The 14,546-nt window shown below is 37.3% G+C and overlaps 1 long non-coding RNA gene across 1 annotated transcript in view; it reads left to right on the plus strand.

Annotated features, from left to right (window-relative positions):
* The window catches only part of LOC136717283 (uncharacterized), a 63,483-nt gene extending 49,213 nt beyond the window's left edge, over window positions 1–14,270 (plus strand). The window contains exons 3-4 of the long non-coding RNA XR_010805212.1: window positions 10,765–10,846; window positions 14,095–14,270. This is a non-coding gene — a long non-coding RNA (uncharacterized LOC136717283). The remainder of the gene's footprint in view (window positions 1–10,764; window positions 10,847–14,094) is intronic.
* The last annotated feature ends 276 nt before the right edge of the window (window positions 14,271–14,546 follow it).

Here is a 14,546-nt window from a genome sequence, read left to right on the forward strand (position 1 = left end):
CGAGTGACTCTGCTCCTTTATGTATTTGAGAATCAGCAAATATTTGCTTTGGTAAATGTTTTATTTCAGTACAGGTAAGTAACAATCGACAAATCAGGATATAATCCTTCTTGGGAAAACTTGGCAGAGCATCCTCAAATCCTAGTGTAACTATAAAAACATAATATTTTATAGGATTATAAGAGTATAAAAGCATTCATGTATAGAAGGTATTACATTCTAGAAGCTGATACATTTTCAAACTTTTATTATTTTCCTTATAGAGGTTGAATCTAGGGGGTTGAGCATGAATAAATAACCTGAATATTGAACTGAAGTGTGTTGGGTATTTTTTAACACTTTGGGAAATTAATATTAATGAAAGTAGTATTATTATGTTCTTGTCAGTTCCACATATTTTTTTGCTGTTGTGGCAGGACAGATCAAATGTAATTCATGATTTAAATGAAGGAAAATGCATTTTGAAGTCCATTACAAACGAACACTCACATCACTACAAACCTGCACACTGACAGACTGATGAGATCACAATTGCAGTAGATAGTACACCCACTTTTAGTGTTTAAATGATTTGATGACGTTACTTATATTGCAAGCTTTCCTTAGGAGTCTATGTCCATACAAGAAATGGTCATAAATGGGATAATTTAAAGACAATTATTATTATAATAATGTGCAATCTGAATACAATACAAAAGTCGCATTTATAAATGCGACTTTTGTATTGTATTCAGATTGCACTTAGACTGAATCTACAAAAAGCTGTGTTAGCTGTAGACACATATCAAAGACAATTATACATTTGCCTTTAATTAATGTACAGCTGCAAGATACCATAGACTTTGATCATCAAAGTTACTTTTCAGTTCAGTTTCGTCGTTTGTAGACCACATGAAAGACATGTAGGGCACTTCCAAATAAATAAACTCATCCCTTTTTCATCCTCTCACTACAAACCCAGTAAGTGTGTATAGACTATGTTGTTCTACTTTCTACAGTAATAGTAACAAGTAATAGTAATAAACAAGAGCAACATAAGGGTATCTGTGAGAGTGAGGGCTGGGTTCAACTGCACAGTAGAAGTAGTTGTCCTATTGTGAGGCACAGCCAAATCAAAAATAAATTCTTAAACCAGCAAACCATCCTCAAAGGTCCTCTGCCATGATCACCAACTTAAAACAACACCTCCCTCTAACTGTACAAGAAAACAAAAAAAACACTATTTGTCTATATTGCATCATATCTTGCTTTAATTCCATTTATTTCCATGACTTTCCTGATGGAAATGCACTTGACTTGTGCATTCTAGGATTTCACAAACAAGTTCCTTGAAAATTAATCAATAAAACCCCAAGCTGTGCTAGAATGTGATGGCATAGTTATTCTTTCTATAGCAGAGCAGAAAGAGAGACCACTTCCTTGCCTTGTTACTACATTGGGCACTTTTGGTAAAATCACTGTGAAAAAGAAGTATGATACTATTGAACATAATTTCTAAGTTTTAATGCCAATAGAGAAGAATTATAGAAGCACTATGTGGACTGTCAGGTTTGAGAATGAACAGAAATGTGTTTTCTGAATATGAAGGGTGGAGAAAGCACCCAAAAATTATAATTGGATGAGTAGTTGTTTGTTTGTTTTAATTTGCTTTTGTTTTTTGGTAATTCTTGCCTTCTGGTCACCTGACAGCATGACACCAATAAACAGGAAAAAATAAAGAAACATTTAAATCCATGAGTAATTACGCAGGCCTGTAATCACAACCAAATGTCAACTCATTTTCATCTTTTCAATGTAGTCTTTGTGTTGTCTTTTTCAAATGTACAGTATATCCTTCACAAAACATGAGTTTCCTCTTTTGCTGCATCTCTAATTCAGGAGGTCTGGTCTCTTTGATGTCCACAGACCAGTACCCACACCGCCAGCCTGCTCTGCCAGGAAACTTCCACTTGTCCCCAAGGAGCCCTGCTGGCTTCTGGGAAAAGCTCTTTTTGATGTTTTCAAAAAAAAAAAAAAAAACAGATCAGAAATTTAATTTTCCTTTCATCTATGCTGTTGCTTTGTCCACAGTTCATCTGATTTTTTCTTTTTTTTTCTTCTCATTGTCTTTTTGGCACTGTAAATGGTATGGTAAAGAAAAGAAGAAAAAAAGCTAATAAAGCTATTTATAAAGCAAAACAAAACAATGAAACAATCTGAGACCATTAAGGAGCATCAAGATCCAAGACTCAAGCATGGAGTGATGGGGAAAAAAGGCAAAAATAAAAACCATCACAGACAGGTTTTGTCTCTTCTCATTTTCTTCAGCATCAGGCACAACTGCACAAACTCTGTGGTGGACAGCCAATCTCTTGGATCCATGTGGTTTCACGTTTCATTTGGTGTAGGCCGAGTGTACAGTAGCATTGGTGACAACAGTGGATTTTTAAAAGTCATTGTTTGTTTTTTTGTTTTCTATAAAATCCATTCTCATTTTCAGCACAGGAACAGTTTTTTTTCATTTATCCAAAGGTTTTATGAAAGGACTATGTTGTTGTAAATGGCAAGCAGAAAGATACTGAAATATATGTATGCAACACAGCCAAAAAAATAAAAAGCTCAGAAGTTTATTGCCTGTTACCTGAATAATGGTGACTATTTGCAGGTCTGAACATATCCCATGCTTCAATCAGTCCCTGCCCATTGGTTGCATGTATTAAGTTATTTGTAGTGGGGGTTACTTGGTGGTAGTAGTGGGATCTCTCTGTTTTTGTTTAGCACTTTTCTGTACAATCAATCCTCATTTTCAGGACAGAAACACATTTTTTTCTTATTTGTCTTGACTCTTAACACCTCCTTTATCCAAATGTATTGTGAAAGGACCATTCGTCTCATTACTATGTTGTTGTAAATGGCAACCAGAAAGATACTGAAATATATGTATGCAACACAGCCAAAAAAGTATAATTCAGGAAGCTCAGAAGTTTATTGCCTGTTACCCGAATAATGGTGACTATTTGCAGGTCTGAACATGCTTCAATCTGACCTTGCCCATTGGTTCCATTACATTATTTGTAGTGGAGGTTGATTGGTGTCAGTAGTGGGATCTCTCTGTCCTCCTGTCCACAGTTTAAAATCGCCTTCTCTGCAACAAACACAGCAGCAGACACGAAACTGTCTCCCTCTGTAATGGACAAATCAAGTTGAATGGCAACTGAAAAGCCTGTTTTGAGCGTTACGTCGTTGCAAATTCTAAATCTGTGTATGTTTCACTGTAGGCCTGATTTTCTAGGGACTGTTTAATGTAACAATAACAAAGATAGATGTGGTGCATAAACGCCTACATGAACTGTGACATTAATTTAATTGCGTTGGAATTAGACATCTTATAATGAATGAATGACAACAGATGAGATTCAGCAGAGCATTTCCTCCACTATAAAATCAAATCCTCTCTAAATCCTGCAAAAGATGTAGATCAGATGGCTCAGCGAAGTTGATAACCTTGCACACAGAACCAGTTGACTTGTTGGATAGGACAAGAAACTGAGATTGCAAAGAAAAATAATAATAATCACAACAAGGAGGTAAAATCTCCAGTGTGGAAAAAAAATATTATTTTAACTGGAATGTTCAGCACTTCATTATAGAGTGCTTTAGAAATTGTAGTGTTAAACCCGCGCAACCTTCTCCTCAGGATTTATTAGTAAGTTATGTTTGGGGCTCGCATGAACAGATGTTCCGTGTTGTCCTACACTTGCAAGGGTTTTATTAATCTCTCTTTCTTTTGCAAAGTGATTTATGATTCAGTTCAGGTTTTCTAAAATGAAAATTGAACACTTACAAAAACAGTTGTCAGGATGTTTGCTTATGCAAGCCGATGGATTAATGTTCAACAGACTCTAATTTAAATAAAGGCCAGATTGCATTTCAAGGGGCTTCTCTGTGCTGTTTGCAGGTATTGTATGTTGCTGACACTGGAGAAAATGGATAGAGACTAAAGCCAGAATCTAGTTCAGTAGCTTTTTTTTTAACATTTCAGAAAGTTAAATCTCTCAAAAGATTGATATAGTATTCATATATACTAGTTTTGTCTGCAACACTAAATGAATATAAAATGTATAAACTTTAAAAATATTGTAAAATATTGAAATATAGTTAATTGTGAAATAATAGTGAAAAGATTACTGCTCCAGAGAGCAAATTTGATCGATTCTTCAGGTTTCCAGTTCACTTCCATGGCAACTAAAACATATATAAGTAGCAACGTGCTTTCAGAAATGGTGTTAGTTTCATTTTCCATCTGTTGTTAGTAGTGCAGTGAGTCCATCAAGAAAAGCTGCTTCTGTATCTATTGCCACAGAAAAGGAAATTACTTTACACAGTGTCCTTGGTGTAGTCTATTTCTACTGCGAATGGACATTTTCGCCCTCACACTCCTCGACTCCGTTTTGCCTTTTTCATATGTTTAGTCTTTAGCAAGAGCTCAGTGCCAGTCAAAGCGCCAAATGAGAACCACATTGCGCTTGCTAAGTTTTTCCTTGGTATAAAAATATGACCACAACCAGAGCAGCGGGTGTTAAGTAGTTCCCTCTGTTTTTCTTTCTCTTTTTCTTGCGCCTACAAGGTATTCTCAGCTGTCATTTTACTGGCTTAATCCCAGGCGTGGTATTGTGTTTACTTTGCCGGGTTAAGTTGACTTCTCACTCCGAACCCTTTTCTTCGAATCTCTTATTCAGGTGGCTGTTGCCATGGTTATTATATATTGATTTATAGTCCTTCTGGGTATGTTTGACTGCACCCACTATGATTGCCCTACAACTGGAGTGTAAAGCTGCTTAATGGCCCAAAGTATTTGTCATTGTGAGAGGCCTGACACGCGGTGACCTTGGAGACACGGAGCCGAGGGCGTGGCATGGTTGGCTGTATGAGAGCAGTATACAGTTGCTGTTGTAGAGGATCTCTCAGTCAAACACAGCTAAAAACCTTAATTTGCTCAAACCGTCATTTAGAGATTAGATTTCTCTTTAGAATGTCTCCTGTTTCATCATAGCATTGAAGTCAGTGGTTCTTAGTGCATTTTTATTTGATTAGATTTAGATTTTTTGGGTTAAATGAGGACACTGTTTAGTTAGTTGATGGAAGCTGAGTCCCACATAAAAGCAAGCTCAACGAGCATTTATAGAAGCAGTGCAACAATAAGAGCAATGAACTGCACTGACTGGATGCTCTAAATGCATGGCAGTAAAAAAAGTGTGTCTCATGTTCCTCCATTGTGACTTTTGGCTCAAAAAGAAAATAATATGAAGGTCCACTACTTCTTTTGATGGCAGAACTACAGAAGTAAGGTACTCAGCCTCCCCTGACTTTAAAATGTATTTCTTTTTTAATACCCCTCCTTTTGTTAAGTCCCAAGAGGCCAAAGTCCCAGGATAAGGAATACAATTGCAGATGTTATATTCCATTACTGACGGTCTCTTTCTCACATATCACGGTTATTTTATCTGTGGCAGTGGGGAATCTGTTGGCCTTCTTTCCTTCAGGATTTCCTTCATCTCTTGCAGGTGTAGTGTATCCGTGCTTTTCATCAAAGAATACATTTACTTAAGCTCGCTTACTTGTAATTAATCCAGTTACCTAACCCCCCTTTTACTGGTAGCATTAGAAGTGTAATTACAGCTGTGGTTGTGAAAAGCACTGTAACAGAGTTGCTGAATGACTAGGTGCAATGTGGATTAAGTCTCTGGAAATGGAGCTGGCTCTACTTTGTGTGCGCTTTTTTGGTGTCTTATCTTAACGTTGCGAAGCAGCAGTGGAAGAGCAATCGCTGAGTTGTGGCTTACACTGCAGGAACACTTCTTCACAATATGCAAGTACTTGCCATGAAGCCAGACGTGCTGGTTTTCTTCAGGGAGATGTCACCTGTAACTGTGGAGGAGGAAAAGGCAACTGATAATGAAGTTATGTGCACAAAGCTCCTGTGGACACTATTTATTTCATAATCGTCTCAACTGTTACAAGAAAAAGGCTCTGGTTTATGTAACACAGTCAATGCCAAGTTTGTGTCCCTCTTCAGAAAAAGGCCTATTAGCCTTCACAAAATGATGTATTTTGCTTCGAGTGAGATTACCACAGCGGGGGGAAAAAACTAAAACAGGAATAATCAGTATATCTAAATGTTGTGTCATAAACATACATGCTAAAACTATACAGAGAAATGCATTTTCTAATTTTCTCATTTATGTCATTGAAGTGGTCCCTCCTGTATTGAAAGACTGTTCTCTTCTCTCTTCTGTGAAACCCTAGTGCTGATAATTGCTGCTCTATTGTGCGTACAGTGCTACAATCCAATTCATTATCCCCTCTCCGTTCGTTAAAGACTCCTAACGGCTTGGCATCTGTTTCCTAACATCTTGTTTCTGTATTACACTGTGTCCTCTTGTTACCTGTCATTAGGAGCAATCTCTCTCCGTTTGTAACATGTGGTATTGATTTAGCTGTCATTTTCTCTGCAGGAGGCTCTGTTTAGGTTGGAGCAAAGGCCTATATTTAGAGATCTTCAATTATCTCAGATCAGCCATGAAAAAAGGGGATGGTTAGTGGGCTAGGTTGTTGGACAGGGAAGGTGCAGAGGTCTAAACAAGCAGCAGCATAAATAACAGGAGTATTGGCTGGTTGGTGGAAGTTTTTTCACCCCGACTGAGGCTAAATCATATCTCTTGATCCCCTGCCGAGAATAAGCCCCTGAAAATATAAAAACTTCCTTAAAGGGGGGGTTTGGCAAGTACTCTGAGAGTATAATGTAGAACAGAGGGGATGTTGTATTAAAAACTCACTTTGCAAAGTGGATGATTGATTTCTGAAGACAGATGGGTATACATATTAATGTTGTGCTGCAGCACACAATATTGTACATCAGTAACACACGATATTTAAGCACATGCAAAATGTACCATTATTTGTAAAGTGAATGCATCGTAAGAAGTGCATCAACATTTCACAGGAAGAGATCATAAAAGCACCATAAGTCAAGCTTCCTTTCTGAATGGTCATCTGACATGAACTCCTTCTAGTTATCCAAAAGTTTAAAGTTGCTGCTGTCCCTTTCCTCATGTCTTTTAATCTCTGTAATCATGATGCAGATAATGACATAAATTTGCACGTGAGGAGTACACAAACCTGCAGCAGTCTTATTATACGGGGATAATGTTGAATGATTTCAAACAGAACTTTCTTTTCTTATTCATGTTTTATTTTCTCATCTTTACCTTTTACAAGCAATGTAGAACCATATGGAACTTTAAACTGAAAGTTTATGCCCACCAATCCAATGAAACACATAACTGCATGTCCTCTGAATTTCAGTTTTTCTTTTCTTTTCTTTTTTTAACCAATATATTTTTAAATTAGTACTGGAAGGGGACTGGGGACAGCTTATCACTGGCACGGGAAGGAAATGAGGCTGGTTGTACTGTGCAAGACAGGATGTGTATGTGCTTTATAGTATTAATTATATATTTAGTGTACAAACAGGCTGAAAAATATTTAATACTAATCATTTCAAATAAATGAATAAGTGATGACCTCTGAAAAAAGGTTAAACAGACTCCGCCGGGCAGATCAAGACTTGTCATTCTTTAATCTGTAATCTGACCGAGGGCATCTGCAAACGTCCAGCGTTTCAGAGCAAAGGGCAGGAGCAGCAATCAATTCTGATGAGCAGTAGTGGTTGGGACCTTTTGGAGCCCCTTTCAATAGCAGGAGAACGAATGCCCTCAGGGCCAAGAGCTAGGCAAAGCAAAAGTCAGCTATATGGCACAGGTGCAGATCTCTAGTTAATCTGTGTTTAGAGTGTTTTTTTTTCCACTTTCTATTTATTTTGGGACAGGAAACATTCACAGTTATTGAGTTTTTAACAATATTGTAAAGAACTAGTTGTAACTTTGTAAATAATATGCACATATATGATAATTAACCTGACTATCTAGGTGTTGTATATTAAAACCCCATAATTAATACACCACAGAATACTGTAGGAGTTGACACCAACCCTTTCCACAAGGTAGTCCTAGTGATTACAGTTGAGTTCCTACACAAAGACCAGTCATGATGTATCATACGATCAGCCTTGTGCAGTACGTTATGCAAAGCTGAAATGCACCGCACAATGTTAACAGCATCACTACATCATTGTATAATGTGTATAGCTCTCCATGTATAAACATGCTGTCACTATTACTCTGGAGAGCTGTGTTTAAATAGTATCTCTTTTAATCCCCAAACTTCTGCTCATCTTTAAATGATTTTCAAGGGATGACAGAACACCTTGAGATATTTTATTATTATTATTATTATTATTATTATTATTATTATTATTATTACAATTATTATCAAAGGGACAGATTTATACTATGTTTCTTTAATCCATATAGGTAAAGATGTGGAAAGGATGGTAACTGTTCCCAATTTAGCAAGTACTTAGTTAAATTAAGCAGAAGCAGTGTAGCCCTCAGGGAACCGAATATGAACACCCCAGCTTTAATCCGTTCCCCGATGTTTTCGATTTCCTCACAGGAGCTCATTTCTGATTAACACATTCCGGGGTGTTTACATAAGAAATGTGACTGGCTACAGCTGTGACTCCAATGCAAGTGGCAAGTTAAATTAATTTAAATTCCCGAGTGTTTCTCTGACTCCAATACACATACATTATCCCAAAATATTCTTTGTCTTTTATATTTTACTCTCTACAGGATTGTATATGTAACCTGTAAAACACTTAAAGCAGTGAATGTCATCTTCACCCAGATACTAACCTAAAGCAGTAAAACTAAAGAAAGAAGAAAAAACAACAACTTTTTATTGCACACATGCAGGACATTGTAAATCTTTCCCAGAACTTTCTAGGGCTAGTCTTTTCAGCTAATGAAGAAGCAAGCCATAAAAGTCTGGCAAAGCATGTCCTGCTTTTGCCAGGATTGTGAACTCTTGCAATGAGGAGTAGGTAGGTGTTTAACCTTTGTCTCCAGAGCTCAAGTGTTAATAAGCTGTCGAGCAGTCTGCCTGACAATTTTATGGGGCCTTATCAGATATGGCTGCTTTACCAATCTCAGTGATGTCATAGCCTTATTTATCGACTGTTGCCAGGGGCTTTTCAATGTCAAATACAGCAGGCATGCAATTATTGTTGCACTTGAAGAATTTGATCTTGACTCTTGTGAGCGATTCCCTTTTGAGTCTGAAACTGTTTGATCAACTGTGTACCCAAATTATTACTGGTAACTTAAGTTAGTGATACCGAATTAAAGACATAAAGCTGTTATATAATTGACAGATCTGAAAAAAAAGTAAGTAGCGGAGAAGTGGTCAGAACCTGCCAGCCTTGGCTTTAGTGCCGTCGATCATGGTTTTGTTGTCCTGCTGCTGACAGGGAAGAAGGGCATTGAGATCTGCCTGGCACGAGGAATGATTTATGTAAGAAGTAAGCCAGGGAGTGTGAGAACCAAAGAGTAATGGAAGAGACGTTGGCCCACTTCTGGTGTTTTGCTGTCTGGGGAAAAAGTAGAGCAGTACAGCTTTACAAGCAATTATAGTTTCCACTGAGGGCTCTGCATACTTTAATGTCTCTGATGGCAAGTTGTAGCTCACTCTAAGGTATTGTTTCATGTCCTTCTGAAAGCCTTTTTGGTCCTTTTCTCAAGGCAGTCAATGGGTTTTTCATAGCTTGGAAATCCAACAGGGATGTATTTTAGCAGTGTTTTTGTTTTGTAGGATTGAATGTGAAGCGAGAATGCTGAAATGGAAGTATTTTAAGTATTTATTTTACACATAATGACCATTGTCTCTTCTTGAATAGTACTAATAGTATATGTATGTGACATTTGAACTACAAGACCAAGCATGATCATTTCATAGAAAAGTACCAATGTGTTGCCAAAGGCCATAGTATATGTTACACTTCATCTATCTGTCTTCCTAATTATACAGCAAATTCTTTGGTGAACATGCATCTGATTTCTGTATTCAAGTGGCTAAATAGTTTCTGTATTAAAAGACAGACCTACAACCTTAAGTCTAATTTGAATAAACAGAATACAATACAGAGGCATGTCTGCTGTCATATCGAGCACCGGTCTGGGACTTTCCAGTTATGTCTCAGTTGTTTTAATTTATTTTTTTTGTATTGAGGAAAAGCTTCATTACAGCTGTCTCTGCCGGTAGAAGCAGTTGGTAATTCCGAAGTACTTGTCTAAACAGGAAGGTGTGAGAAAAAATATAATGTGGTATTTAAGGTGTTGTGGAGCACCACATGCAAGACATGCTGGTGAGTTCTGTGAGATCTGACCTTTGCTAACAAAAAAAAGAAACGTATTATAATAATATGAGGGTGGAGATGTTGTTAAACCTGTTTTGATTATGTCTGCATTTGTTGCTATAACAGAAGCGTGAGGGTAAGGGTAAGGGGTGTGAAAAAGTGGCTTGATTTCAGACCCCCTTTACTATATTAATTTAATTATTTTTAAAAACTTTTTTCTGTGAAGTCTGAGCTTCACAATCCATATCCTTAATGTCTTCTAGATTTCCATCCAGATCAGCATTCTATCAACAATCCCTTAATTGAACTGATCATTTACTATTTGGTCTGTATTCTTTTCAGTGCCGAATCTATTATAGATTTTAAGTTCTCTCAAAACAACAACAACAGTTAACTGTAGTGTTGTAGTGTTTCAGCGGCTGAAAACCAAGGAAAAGGTCTCACTAACAAAAGTATCAATTCTGTTATAGGTCTAGTGATCTTGCTGAGAGATCAGCTAGAATGAAAAGCAGAAAGAACCAGGATCAGGAAGCACAGATCTAAGTACAAGAGGTATTGTTTACCCTTCCTCAAGACTACTTCTGTCTGTCTCTTTATTTTCAGGAAAGAATTGGCCTTACATTGAATAAATCACAAGACACTATTTGCATTTTCACATGCTTTAAACATAAAAAACCTGAAAGCAATTGTGCCATGATATAATGGCAGCTCTTCATCAGAGCTTGTTTGACATCCCGTGTCAAGCCGTAACTGACTCCTTTCGCAGTATATAATGTCTTTCTTATACAGCTATGCCTGCAGTCACATGAACAGCCTCATCCACACCAAAAAGCTGTTGCCATTAATTCAGCCCTGACAAATACATAACACAAACCTGAAAAATGTTTCCTACACACACTGTTTCACACACTAAAGATCATTTTTATTGGTTCATATGACCTTTCTTCACATGTTGTATCCTTTTCACTTAAAGATAAATCTTTGTCTAAAAAATAGTATTAGTAATAATAACAATAATAATAATTAGATAACATTATTAACTGATGCTCTTATCTCAATGTGAAAGCAAACTGCATTAAGTTCTGAGTTACACATGACATAGAAAACAAAACATTGCATGGCCATTCCCATAGGATGCACGTGTAACTTTGCAAATGATATCATTTCTATTCATATCAGCAGTCTGCCAACAGTCTTGTTGATATTCCCTGGCACATAGCATGACTAACACGGTCTGCAGGATTTTGAAACTATCATGACTTCTGTTCAGGATATACAACCAGTTGTTATAACAAAAGGCTGTCTTATTCCTTGGTCCTTTTTGTGTATTATTTCAGTTTAATGTGAAAAGACTTATTCTTCAGTCCACAGATATGTATATATTTGGCTATGAGTTTATAGGAGGTTTATAGCAGGTCTAAGGAGTATACTACCAAATATTAAGACCTTGATTTTTGTGAAGCGGAAATGTGCTTGACTGGGGTGAGGAGATAAGGGTTTTATTCCTCTTGCTTACTCCTGCATCCCCATGAGGGCTACAAATACACATTGACAAGTATTTAATATATTTTCCTAAAGATTTTGCAACAAAATGCAGTTTGTGTTGTGTCAGGAAACAAAACACAAAACATTTTTTTTCAGCAACAGAACATTCTTGCTTTGCTTCCTATTGCATTACACTCTTTTAACACAACTTTCCACTGTGTACATATTTCGGGCAAGCTGCCCCTCTCATGAATTAAGTGCGATGGGGGCAAGTTGCCTATAGTTTGCCCATCATGGAAAATTAGGATTCTTGTCTTCATTTTTCATGCACAGATGTATTAGTTTCAATCTTGTTTTCATACTCAGGATAGAGGTCAAGTAGTTTATGTTTATAAAAAGAAGTCATGGGGTACTAATTTATCCTCTATTTACCAGCCTTCAAAGTAAACCAAAAATAAGTATAAACTTACTCCCCTCCTTTTCAAAACACTGTTGTGTTATTTATTTCTCCTATATTGTATTGTAGTCTTTTATTTCTTTTTATGCAAACTTGTAAAATCTATAATGGGAGCTTTCATACCTCCCGAGGTCTTTGGGAACAAACCTTGGAGATACAAGCTGATTCTCAATCCCTCTCTCAAAAATCTGTTGTACATTTCCTGTTGTAAGTAATTAAATGGACAGGCACCAAAACAAAGCAAGTTTGGCTGCTCAAAACCCTGCAACATAAACAGGTCATGAAGAGACTAACTAAATCATGACTTGAAGAGTTAAGTACATCCAAAATGTGATAGTTTACTAAAAACTCAGACATTGTAGCCATTTTCTGGATCACTGCATCTCTGAATCAGAAGGAAAGAGTTTCCAATGTTGGTCACATGCATGAAGGTTAGTGTTACTGTTAGGTGTAAGGTTGCGGTTGAGTTAAGACTGAAGATTGGGATTATATAGCTGATCAGCATGAGAATATAAAAGAAGTCAAAGGGTATGTGGATGTTCTTCGTGTGGTATTCAGCTGTGAAATTGTGAACATTGTTTTAAAATGTTATTCACTTATATAACACTTATTAATTTGTTACTCATTCATTACTACATCTCTTAGCCGACACCCTTATCCAGGGTGGCTTTACTGGAGCAATGTAGGTAAATCACCTTGCTCAAGCGTACAACAGCAGTGTCCCCCACCTTGGGATTGAACCCACAATCCTCCACTCCAGAGCCCTAACCGCTACTCCACACTGCTGCCATTTACAGAACATACCAGGAACACCATGCACTCTATTTACTCCCCAATGACCTCTACATTGATGTAAGATCCCATGCTTTCAACGAGATGGATTATCTTATCGACCTTATTGTGCTACAATTTTGTGTTTAATTATGACAGGTTGAGCGATACCTTGGATGACTAGAACTGCATGCAATGAATTTGACTGATTACTTCTCATAGTAAAAATCATCTTTGAGCATTTGTGGGGGTGTGGAGAATCTCCTGATACCTCAGTCAGAACATGCCTATTTGATAGATTTATAGAAATGGGAGTCAATGGAGCAATATTGTTGGTGTCAAGATCATTTATCACTAACTAATAATGTGAACATTTCTATTATTGTCAGATCATACTGCGTGTGAAGAAGGCTTCTGTACTGACTTCCTATATCTAACCTAAGACAGTAAAAATGCCTTGGGAATGCCAAGAGGTCAAGGCGCTATGTCAACGTGCGCTCCAACCGGTGGCACCTCACCACCTCCAGCGATTAGGCAAAAAAATCCCCTAATCTTCTGTATACTCATAAAAAGATATGTGATGCAAAGCTACACAATTTCCACCCAAAGCAAGATCCCATTTAACTGCAGTCAGGCCCAGCTGGCCCTTCTTCAACAGGTCTTGGCTTGAAACCTCTTCTAAATTGCATAACTAAAGCAATAAAACCTTCCTCAAGGCCATAAAGTAGATACACATGTAACTTAAGTAGTTAAGCTTAGAATAGAATAGCATTGCAAGACCTAGTGGGCTTCGATGTCCTACGTACACATTGTATACCTCAATGAAGTGGGGCAAATGCTATTAAAGTATAATACCCAGTAGCCTGTCACCAACTACCATATCAGTATAGGTGTTGTTTTATTATGTGCGCACACGTGGGCTGGAGTTAGAGTCCCTGCCCTGTGCCTGAGTATCAGGTTGTCTGCTCCAAAGCCACAGGCTGTTGACAACAATGGAGGTCACTAATTTCACCAATGGGAACAGTAAGGTTTCTCTCCTCAATGACCTTCCATTCATGTTTGTTTTTTTTTTCCTTTCCACACATAGCACACATGCATTGCTCACTGTGGATCCGAAAAAAAAAACCGTACTCCTCCACTCCTACATACAGTCTCTGACCTTGAAACCCTAGCCAATGAAAAACAAGAAAACAAAAGACTGGCTCCTTCCTGAATGAGTAAAACCATCGCAGATGCACGTTGAGAAAGAATGTTGTTGATCCTTTAACGAGACAGAGAATAACATATTTTACAATTGTGTTAATGGAAAATGTTTTTGATGTTTTTGTAAAATCTTCAATTATTAAAACAACAATATTTTCTAATTTGGATGGAGGTGTTAAGACTTCTCTAAACATTACCCACACCATATGCCGCACAATCTAATATTATCCACTGTCTTTGGCGAAAACATTATAGTCCATTCTCTGTTTGATCCATTATAGACATATTTTGAAATGTGCATTTTCTGAGAGCTGCTTTTCCATCCAGAATTGTAAA

The sequence above is a fragment of the Amia ocellicauda genome, chromosome 21 (genome assembly GCF_036373705.1).
Source record: "Amia ocellicauda isolate fAmiCal2 chromosome 21, fAmiCal2.hap1, whole genome shotgun sequence".
Lineage (NCBI taxonomy): Eukaryota > Metazoa > Chordata > Actinopteri > Amiiformes > Amiidae > Amia > Amia ocellicauda.